This window comes from Sinocyclocheilus grahami, unplaced genomic scaffold (assembly GCF_001515645.1).
Source record: "Sinocyclocheilus grahami isolate Dianchi unplaced genomic scaffold, SAMN03320097.WGS_v1.1 scaffold560.1, whole genome shotgun sequence".
Taxonomy (NCBI): Eukaryota; Metazoa; Chordata; class Actinopteri; order Cypriniformes; family Cyprinidae; genus Sinocyclocheilus; species Sinocyclocheilus grahami.
The window spans coordinates 289,260-301,610 of NW_015505739.1; positions in this window are offsets into that span (position 1 = coordinate 289,260).

Sequence of the window (12,351 nt, forward strand, 5' to 3'; positions counted from 1 at the left end):
ATATATATATATATATATATATATATATATAGTGTACTTCTAAATGGCATCAATGTGCAAAAATTTATTTTTTTACAATTTAATTTATGGTATTTTCCTTCAACAAAGACACAAAAAATATTGATTACTCATTCTGCACTACACAGATTTTTATCCAATCAAATGCTTTCTTGAATGAGAATGTCCTGCCCCCTAATATCACCTGCAGCCAACTAACAAATCCTGGGTCATGGCTGTGACAAGCTAAAGGCGATTGCCTATTTAAAACAAAAGGAAAATAAAACTGCACTCATCAAGTGTTTAAATGTGGGCTCTAAAGTGAGTATGTTTAAAGTTAACTACCAGAATAATAATCTGATTTAATATTGTGCAAAATGTTTACAAAACAGCATACTTGAAATAAATTTCTCAAGCATCTGTGTCTGCTTGTATGTTTACATCCTTATTCTCTTTAGTTGTGTGTGAGGGTATTATTGGCCAGGAGAGATGCCAAAGGCTGAAACTAAATTTATTTACTTCCTCTAGATGGCCATTGATTTACTTCTTTCTCTTTTTCTTTTGTGCAACGTATGTACTGTACATAACTCTCATTTCTCTGGTGTGACAGAATGGGTTTTGTTCAGAAATAAATACTATATTACTATTTACCAAATAGTTGCATACAACACACTTCACAGTCATTTGTGACTTTTTTGTGAATTGGTGGTGAATTTGTATGATCTCATTTGTATGTTTTCTTACACCCCACAGAAGGTTTGGTTTATAGCTTCATGCTTACTTGTACACTTCAGTAAAAATCACATTGTACAAATTCACATGAATTCAACGTTTTGTAAATTACTGTTGGTTGGTACATACAGTAGCTGTTTTCCACAATGAGACTGCTCACATTTCAAACTGTAGTGCACTATATTGTTATTACGTGATCTCACTATGCTCGTCACACTTAAGCATGAAGAGTCCATTTTCTTTTTGGAAATAATATAAGTGAATTTGTATTTTTTCCTATTTTGTGCAAAATTTCTAAACTCTTGGTGGTCACATCAAATACATAGTCAAGTAAGACATATTAATCATGACTGTTATGATTTCCTATTCATCCATCACACTAGAAATGGAAGGTCAAGTTGAGTACATTGCACTGTGGGATACCATATTCCACACAGAAATGTTTGGCAAATGTATTAGGTCATCTGGGGATTCTCTGCATATAGAAAAATTGCATTGTGTGCACAGCATACTAAATACAGCCGAAGTCTACTGATAGTGGAACATAGTTTTTGTTTGTATGTGGCAGTGATGTGGTTTTCAGTGCATGTGTGTGTGTGTGTGTGTGTGTGTGTGTGTGTGTGTGTGTTTGTATGTGTGTGTGAGGGATGAAATGTGTGCAAGTGTGTGCTATAGAGAGAGTGACAACGAGTGCACATCCCTGTCTCTCACGGCTGCTCTTTCATGTGTTGCCAGACTGAACTGATGTAGGTCTCCCCATCAATGTGTGTGTGTGTGTGTGTGTGTGTGTGTGTGTTTGTATGTGTGTGTGAGGGATGAAATGTGTGCAAGTGTGTGCTATAGAGAGAGTGACAACGAGTGCACATCCCTGTCTCTCACGGCTGCTCTTTCATGTGTTGCCAGACTGAACTGATGTAGGTCTCCCCATCAAAGCTCTGTTTAATTCGATCTTAATGAGGGGTTCCTGTCCCTGCCCCTCTGCTTACTCTGTCAGCAACCTCCTCGGCTCCCACATTAAAATATCTCCTCTAGGTTAACCCATGCTTATGTGTATGTATGTGCGCATTGATTACGACAGAGCAAGAACTGAACCTGAAGCTTACTGAATGCTGTTTTTTAGCATGTTTAGACCTGTTTGAAACTTTTTAAAATAAGATATGACATGTATTGCAAGTTGAATTCAAACTTACATTGCTGAGCACTCAAGATCCTATTCAATCTGGGTCATAAAACCAATGTAACTTGTACTGCTCACACCACTGAAAGTGGATTGAAACCAGTGTCAACCGGCATGAGAGGCAGGTGCACTTACAATGCTAGAGACTGTAGTAGCCGCTAACGTCATTCACTAGCTGGCCTCCAATAAACTCATCCCCCTAATCCTCACAACATCCGGGTCATGGCACCAATGTACTTATGGTCTTACTTGCACAGCTCCAAATGGGATTCGAACCATCATCAACTGGCATGGGGAGATGGTCCTCACTGCACAACACAAGATTCAGGGGGCGAGGTTGGATCAAGATCCAACTCCTCCCACCTTACATATCCCTAAACCTACCTGTCTCCACCCACTGATCCCTTAACCTATCCATCTCCACCCCTAAACCTACCCATCTTCACCCCCTGGATGTGGATGTAACCTCACCCCCGGATCTTGTGTACTGCAGTGGGGGGCTATTGGGCATGGGAGGCAGATGCACTCACAAGGACACTAAAGGCACCTTCTAGTGTTATTTGCTAGCTGGTCTTTGTTACACTCACCCTTCTAAACCTCATTCCCATCTGGGTCATGGCACCACTGTGACTGGACCTAATTGCATTGCTACAAATAGGATTCGAACCCCCATCAACTGACATGGGAGCCAGGTGTGCTAATAAGGATGCTAAATGTCGCAGCCCTTAGCATCAGTCACTAGCTAGCTTCTGTTACACTCACCCCCCAAACCTCATTCACATCCAGGTCATGGCAGCAATCTAACTAGTCCTAATTGCACCGCTCCAAATGGGATTCGAACCAACATCAACTGGCATAGGAGGAGAATTTGTGTTATTTGCCTCATTCCCATCCGGGTCACGGCACCAATGTAACTGGTCCTAATTGCACTGTTCCAAATGGCATCAATCGGCATGGGAGGCAGGTGTGCTAATAAGGATGCTATAGACTGTAGCCTCTAGTGTTAAGCCGCTTTTCCACCAAAATTACCTGGAACAATTTGTCCCAGGAACTTTTTTTCCTGCAGACCTGTTGCTGTCTGCATTTCCATCGCGGTCTAAGTACCGTGAAGATTAATGGTCTGGTGACGTAGGTCTGCGGTCTTTCTCAGTACTAAGTACGCAAATTTCTGACGCAAGTCCAGTAAATCTGCAAATGGAACAGCAGCGTGCTTGAAAACATCAAGTCAGCTCGCCTCGGCTACTGCAGGTTTTCTCACTGTATTTACAATAAGACGAAATATGATATCAAACACCACTGCCTCTTTTCGTTTTCATTTTAACATATTAATAGATATATAATAAAGACAAAGGATTACCAGTTAGATTTACCCAGAACAAATTATATCTCATGTTTAACCACTTCAGAGACATCAGAGTCAGCGGCAAATGTCAGCTGGACTAGCCGAGGTTGTGGTCCTCTCAGTGGGATACATGAGCACTGAGCGCCCACTGATCGCATGGCGCTCACGTCTTCGAAATCGGCGAAGCGCATTTTCAAATAGACACCGTCTTTATAAATAAACCTCAGCTTTGAGTTTAAAACAACTACATTCTTACCTGAAATACTCTTAAAACTACATTTCACTCACAATAACAGTAATATTTAGAAAATTATGCGAATATGGTGGTTGAAATACAATGCTGCGTGAACTCAACCAATCAGCATTTTCAGTGCCCAAGTCCCACCCTTGAAAGTTCCGGACCTTTGAAAAAGTACTACCTCGCGAGAAGGGACTTTCTGAGGGGCAAATTGTTACCCGGAACTTTATTTAGATCCTGGTTCCTGCGGTGGAAACACACAGAGTACCGGCCCAAAGTCCCTAGTTCCTGGGGAAAGTTCCTGCAGTGGAAAAGGGCTTTTTGTTGCTAGCTGGTTTCCATTACAATTACCCCCTTAAACACCCTTCCCACAAGGGGTCATGGCACCAGTGTAACTGGTCCTCGGAACTTTATTTAGATCCTGGTTCCTGCGGTGGAAACACACAGAGTACCGGCCCAAAGTCCCTAGTTCCTGGGGAAAGTTTCTGCAGTGGAAAAGGGCTTTTTGTTGCTAGCTGGTTTCCATTACAATTACCCCCTTAAAACACCCTTCCCACAAGGGGTCATGGCACCAGTGTAACTGGTCCTACATGCACCACTCAAAGGGTGATTCAAACCAGCGTCAACCGGCATGGGAGGCTTAAACAAGATATTACATATTACACATTACTACCTTAAGGGTACATATTAATACTCTAAGGTAGTAATATGTGCTCTTTATGGGTAAAGAAGGTACAAAGGTGTTCCATTGAGGGCACTACCCCAGTGACAAGCTATTGTACTCATATAGATACAAATTTTGCACTTCTTTTCTGAGAGTGTTAAAATGCCCTTTTACTGTTTTACACTGTAAATTGCACATAAAATCATAGTTTTACTTCTAAAACCCATACTGTAATTTTACAGTAATATTTCATGTAATGATGTTAAAACGTTTATACTTGGTAGTTATCTTGGTTAAACAATTATCAGTTTTTACAGTGTTTTTCTGTAATTTTCTCATTTGGGTTATATGTACTATACAGCCTAGAGTTAAATATGTATGTTAATCAGTTATAGTTCTGATAGCTAATTAATGTCAATGCCATCATGCTTTATTTAAACATTACATGAAATCCAAATAAGCCAATAAAACATTTCCTTTGCTGTGCACCTGTACATCAGTATCTCTTTCATCTGAGCTTGAAGGCTTTTCCTTCCTGTCCCTTCTAAAGCCTGACAGCCATCCTGAGAGGCAAACTGAACTGCAATCATGTGTTTTATTAAACAACTTCACATCCGTTTCACTCTCGGCAAGCCAGACCTGTGGGGTTTTTAACGTAACGAGTGTCATATTAGATGACAGCTCTTACAATCTAAAGGCTATGAGGGAAAACTGATTAAAGAAGATTAAAAAAGGCAAGTTTTATCCTCAGTTCTGACTCTGCATTGAGTGTGTTGAGGTATGAAAAGCTGTATTTGGGTCCAACACGTTGACATGTAAAACTGCTAAACCACAATGTTGCAATGTTTTAACTTTAGAGCATTTTGATGGTGAAAAAAAGTGTTAAATGTGTTAAATCTTACAACCACAAAAGAAAAGACCAACAACTTTTGGCCAAACGTACTGAAGCCATAGAGAGAGAACGAAAGAAAGAGAAAAAGAAGAAGAAAAATAATAATAAAATGAAATAATGTAGGTTTGCCAGTAGTTTTTCAGGGTCTCTTTGATTGAAACACAAGTCTGTGCTCCTCAGAGGCCATGGGCTGCTTTTAAGATACATTATATTCTGCAAAATGCCTGCCTGTGTGCGAATGCGAGGACACTTGAAAACATTCTTGTGTTTCCAAACAGACGCAAAGAGGTTTGAGCTGCCGTAGCTACAGTCTTGCTAATGCTCTCCTGCAGCTTGTTTTCCCTGAAAAACATTGTGCATTGCACCTTGCCATGTGTTCTCTCGCCCAGTTCCTCTATTAATAGCTTCTTCCTAGTAAGCCAGAGTAGGTTGTGCTCTTTGAAATACGGTTAATTCAAATATAAACACATATTAAATAAACAGAACACATGTAGAATTCCTTGAAAACAAAATTAAAAGAAAATGATAACGCTATTTGAGAATGCTTTATATTTATGTTTATATTTAAGTCTTTCATGATTAAAATAAACTGACTTAAAGGAATAGTTAACCAAAAAAATAAAACTTCTGTTGTTATTTACTCACATCATGATTTCTATGGACAGAAGCAATTTTGCTGCTCTGCTCCATACAATAAAAGTGGATGGTGACTAGATGCTCTCAAGCTCCAAAAAGGACAAAATAGTAGTCCATATGATGTATGTTGAAGTCTTCTGAAGCCATACAATAGCTTTGCGTTGTTCACTTAAGGTTCTGTCTTCCCCTCTTGCTTTCAAATTCATTTGTCATTTGTGCTTTTGCAAATTCAAACTGTTTTGGTGCACAAAGACTGAATGTTCTGGTGCTTATAATGTTTTTGACAGTCATTATATGCTTATATGCATATGGAAAAGAGCAGCGTGAACATTATTTAAAACATTTATTTTTGTGACACACAAAATGGTTAATTTTTTCAAAATGTAATTTATTTTATTTTATTTGGATTTAATTTTGAATTACATATTATTTATTTTTAATAAAAAAATGTAAATGTAGTCATTTAATGTTTTTTTTTTTAGTTTAATTTATTTTAAATAATTTAATTTCAAATGTAATATAATTTAAGTTATAATTGCAAATTATAATTTGCAGGTGAGATGTTTAATAAAGTTTGTCCCATGTTCTGACTTGCCACATAGTTTCTGTCACCACAGACAGTATTGATGTAAATATTCTTGTCTATTCCAGCATCAGCTACATCTGTGTTTTCTCAGCTGAGCTCATTCTATCTGAAAGTTGCCAAGGGATGATGGACCGGCCGCTTGTGCAAGAGGTTATCGACCTTATTTGAATCCTGTGCAGAACCTCAGGGGTCTGACATACACAGGATGTTTGGCATTAACTAGTGGCCATACGTCCGAGCGAAAGCATAGTTGATGGAGGACAGCTGGAAGTAACTTTATACTTCTCTCTCTCGCTCATTCCTCAGCTCTGCCACTCTCTCTTTTTTCCCATCACCACACTTATGAATTCACCCTTTGTCTCAGACTTTAATGGCTATGCAGATAGATCCAGAGTATGGGTGATTAGATCATCTGATCTTCGTCCCTGTGAGATAAGCTGATGAACCCTGAAATGGTAACAAGATGTTTCTTAGTTGACTTGCAGCAGATTCTTTCTTCAGTGTTAAAGCCATAATAAGCTCATTCACAGTTAAAGTCAGCATGAAATGGAACCCCCCCCCCCAATTTTTCTATTTTTTAAATGGATTTCTGGTCCTTATTGTGAATGATCTATCTGTGCTTCATTTTGTTTCAAATGTTTTGGATTGGAAATGTTTAATCAAAATGTCATAACAGTATTTTGCAGTGAAACTACAGACTTCTCTCTGGTGACATGCTGGCATCATTTACAGCCACTTTAAACCCCATTTCTCCAAGCCCCTGTTCATCTGCCTCTAATTTTGTGAATGAATTGTAAATTTTAATTCAAGTCCTTAGTCATCTATTTCACCCGTATGTGCACCACAATATAGAGGAAAAGTTCTGTCATTACTTCCTTTGGATTGTTCTTCCTTAGAAGTTCTAATGGCCTGATATACTTCAAGCTAAATATAACAACAAACTGGTGTGACATCATAAAAAAATTTTTTTTGAAATCAGGAAAAACAAAATAAACATTCTTGCCAAAGTGAACTTTCAGGAAAAGTCTGCTCCTGTTGGTAAAACCATCAAACTACCACTGGTCCGTGCGGATTAAGTCATATTTAGGTGTGATCTGGGGCATTTATTTGGAAACCTTCTGTGATTCATTTCTTCTGGTCAGTTCATTATGGAGCCCTTATAAAATGGAATAAAAACATTAAAAAAAAATTTAAAACTTTTTTTAAATTCAGAAAAAAAAAAATCTGAATTGCGAGAAAATAAAGTCTTAATTTTCTTTATGGAATTCTTACTCCTTTTTTGCAATTTTGAATTTTTCCCAGAATTGCGAGATAATCAGTATAGTATGAAGTGTAAGATATTAACTCAATTCTTAATCAAAGTCTATTATACATTTTTTTCAAAGACAGACACAAGTAAAAATTTCTAGTAGAAACTAGAAACTGAAGTTGTAAATTTAAGAAAAACTGACAGTGTTTTTTCATGTTTCAACGGCAGGCACTCTGCTGGAAATGCCTAGCTGTGAGCACTTTCAGCACTTCAAAAAAAATCCTTGGGGAGAATATTATCTTTAGAGGCCCTCCGTAGGCCTAACTCGGGAACTGAGGCCCTCCTTGGGCTTGACTTGGGGACTTGGAGCCCTTCTTGGGCTGGACGTGGGAATTGGAGCCCTCCTTGGGCAGGACATGGGGACTGAAGCCCTCCTTGGGCTGAACATGGGAACTGGAGCCCTTTCTGTGCTAGACTCAGGGACTGGAGCCCTCTCTGGGCTAAACTCGGGGACTGGAACCCTCTCTGGGCTAAACTCAGGGACTGGAGCGAGCTCTGGGCTAAACCCAGGGACTGGAGTGAGCTCTGGGGCTAGGATGAGGGCGGAGAACAGTCTTTTTCTCCTCATCTTCCTCCTTTGGTTAGAGGACATCGGAACGGCCGGTGGGCTGGAGAGTGCCACGGCCGGCGGGCTTGTCTGCTGATGGGAAGTCTGCTGAGTGGCCGGACGCTCTTCAGACACCGAAGGATGTAGTTACTCGTGGCGCAACGGTAGCGCGTCTGACTCCAGCTCAGAAGGTTGTGTGTTCAAATCACGTCGGGGTCAAGCCGTCTCTTCTTGGGGGAAGTCGTGGCCTAATGGTTAGAGAGTCGGACTCATAACCCAAAGGTTGTGGGTTCGAGTCTCGTACCGGCAGGGATTGTAGGTGGGGGGAGTGAATGTACAGCGCTCTCTCCCACCTTCAATACCACGACTGAGGTGCCCTTGAGTAAGGCACTGAACTCTCAACTGCTCCCCGGGTGCCGCAGCAAAAATGGCTGCCCACTGCTCCGGGTGTGTGTTCACGGAGTGTGTGTGTTCACTGCTGTGTGTGTGCACTTTGGATGGGATAAATGCAGAGCACTAATTCCGAGTATGGGTCACGTCACTCACGTCTGGGAGGTCCACGGGGCGATGGTAATTGGCCCCGTGCCAGGGGTTAACGAAAAACTCTTTCAAAAACGGAAAAAACTAACGGGGAGAAGGGGCGCCACTTACTGTTTCGGTCGGGTCTTCTGTCACACTTACACTGTCGGACGAACGATGGAGACAAGGAGTACAATCAACAGTCCTTTAATTCTCGAAACACAAGGGTAATCCAAACACAGTAGAGAGGAATGACACATGTATGGACGAAGTCGACCCGACAGGGGGGAAACGCACAAATAGGAACTAAAATACATGTGATAATTGGGGAAACACAGGCGCATAGGATAAGGCAATCAAACTAAACAAGAACAGGAAAATTACCATATAAGGAAAACCAGGAACTACGACTGGGGTAAAACAAGGAAAAACAAGTCCAAAACACTGACAATCGTAGGTGTCAATAAGCTCTTCGCTGATTGCCTTGTGTGACAATGCATCATGCAAATTTTTTGCTCGAGTAGCGTGGATTTATTTCCACAAATTTATGAATGAACCACTCATTTGAAAAACTTTGTGATCTACTGACAGTTATTATGATAGCCGCTTCAAACATGTTTTCTGTTTTCAAACAAATGCTCATGATAACTTTAATTAACTCTATAAATGCACTTCACCAGCTCATTACTCTTCATCAGTGATGCTAACAGAGCTACCGCAAAAACGGAAGTTCAAAGACAGAAATCTAAAGATAGCAGCACACTTGTTTCTCTGACCTGATCGTTACTCAGGTATTTTGAAGTTCTTTTTACTTCACCATGAGTATATCAGAGCCTTTAAACCATTTGGTTTTCCAGCAAACTGATAAAAACCCATGCAGCCTGATTCCTGGAAAGGACCATTGTATCTTTTGTGAATAGCTCTTGTGAACTCTATAAATGCACTTCACCAGCTCATTACTCTTCATCAGTGATGCTAACAAAGCTACCGCAAAAACGGAAGTTCAAAGACAGAAATCTAAAGATAGCAGCACACTTGTTTCTCTGACCTGATCGTTACTCAGGTATTTTGAAGTTCTTTTTACTTCACCATGAGTATATCAGAGCCTTTAAACCATTTGGTTTTCCAGCAAACTGATAAAAACCCATGCAGCCTGATTCCTGGAAAGGACCATTGTATCTTTTGTGAATAGCTCTTGTGAAATAGTTCAGGACCAAATGAAGGTATACGTGTAGCACATTAAGGTCTCGCACCTGCCCTTAAGGTCAGCACAGGGACTCAGGTCAAGCATAATTGAAGAACGTTCCACCTCCCAGCTGGCCTCTCCACACACACACACACACACACACACACACACACACACACAATGAGCTCTGCTCCTCATCTGTGTGGTCTAGCTGTTTCAGACCTGGCTTAACTTCCCTTCAGCCCTCTATTCTTCTCCTCGCTCCTACACTGGGTTTAGCCTTGCAGAATGCGTTTGGACAGCCTGTTTTAAACATTGAGACAGGAGCCCCCCAGGGGGCAGTTGAGGGGATGTCAGGGGGCAGTTGAGGAGGTCAGCGAGATCCAGTTATTCTGTTTCCTACTGCTGGCCTTGGGAAACGCTGAGCCACCACCATATCCCGATGCCTGTTCCCATGTCGTCTCTCTCTCTCTCTCTCTCTCTCCGGCTCTCTTTTACAGCATATCATTCCCAACATACACGCAGATCGGCCCTATAAAGCGGCGTGTCTGGAAACCATCATTTTTATGTGTTGCTGTGTTAAAAGTCAAGACCATAAAATTACAAGATTACAACACAACCATTTTCAGGCATCGGGCAGATTGAGGCCTAGTCCTCTTTTGAGAGCACTTTCTGTTCTTGCGGGTGAGAGCTGGGTAAAATAGCAGTAACCGGTTGCTCTTTCTCTTTTCTGAGAGTCGTCGTTCTGGAAAAGGCTAATGGGGACAGAACAGGAAACAAACATTTTCTGTGGGCACCGCTCTGATTATATCACTCGGGCTATTTTTGACACGGGAGAATAAAACGCTTTGTGCAAGAAACTCATCGCTAATTTGTTATCCTTGTCAGTGAATCATACAAAACCTTTCAAGATATGTAGGGGTCCTATTTCACCTCCCAAAATCACAACAAAGAAATATGTTATATTTAGCTCAAAGAAAAGCAAACCTATTTGTGTACAACTGTATTATAAAATATTTATATTATTTAAAATATTTATATTATTGAATATTTTGCTTCTCAAGTTAATTTATCTTGTTTAATGGATGTTTAGATAAGTATGCAAAGCAATAAAATAATATAAATTATAATCATAAATATTATAATACATAATAATTTAATTAATAAATATATTTATAAATTAAATTATAATAAATTATAACATATATTGTAAATGTATCTTCTTTTAAGGCTGTTTACATACAATTAGTAAAATAAATACTGAAAATATAATACATTTAATAATCATTTATTATAATAATAATAATTATAAAATATAATAAATAAATGTTGTAATTCTTACAATGAATTACAATAAATATAACAATACATTCTGAGATTTGTTTAAAGGATGTTTAGATGTTTAGTTTAATAAATTAAATACGGATTGTGTAATATTATAATAAATATAATAATACATTCTGAAATTTAGGGGAAAAAACAAGTAAATTGAATTTGTTTAGATAAAAGATTAAAGGTAATTCAATAAATACAACATTCATAACAAATAATATTATAATGTAATATATGTATTATAATAATATAATATAATATAATGAATCAATGTTTTATTACAATTAATTATAATACATTAAAAATGCTGAGATTTAGAATCAATTTTCGTTTACAATTTTCTAAATAAATTTTCTAAAAACAAAGAAAATGTTGTTTAAGGAATGTTTAGATATTTTAAAATAATAATGTGACATTATAATAAATACAAAAATAAATACAGATTTTTATTTTTATATTTTGTAAGTAACAAATGTGTAAGTACACATTTTTTACTGCATAGCAATAAGCATCCAAATTGGGATGCTGCCATACTGTAAGGCTTTTTTAATCTTGCATGACTGGTTGTTATTGCAACACGTGAGATGCTCTCTGTGAAGTGTCTGCCTGGTGAAACCCAACACCCATCCATAAATGAAAGTCAGACAAATGCAAGCAAAATCAGGCACCTGAAGACAAGCTGCTCTGTCTGCCGATCTCTCAGCCAAACCCAGCATAAGAGCAGGATTCAGACAGCCTTTGTGCAGCTGTGAAAATCTGCATGCAAGAATGCAGATGAACAGGCCCAGCACGCTCGTCTATCACAGCACCATCAGTCAGTTAGCCTTCATGAGGTTGCTCTCTCTCTCTGTGTGTGTGTGTGTGTGTGTGTGTATACAGATGAAGTAGGAGTGGTAGAAATGGGTGTGAATTAGACTGTGTAGCCAAGTTAACAAAGTAGATTTCACCAAACCTCCCACTGCAAGAGCTGCAAGAAATAACTGGATATTTTTCAGCTAAAATACAAATGTCATTTTACATTTTACAAAGACATATCCGGGTAATTTATCTGCACACAAAAAAATAAAAAAATAATAATATGCTGTAAAGCAAGAAGAAGACGAAGATGTGTCGTGCGCCGGCTGTTGAGAACGCGCTCAGGACAGTTTGGACAGTTCCGACATTGCGTGAATCAGAGGTAAAAAACGATATAAA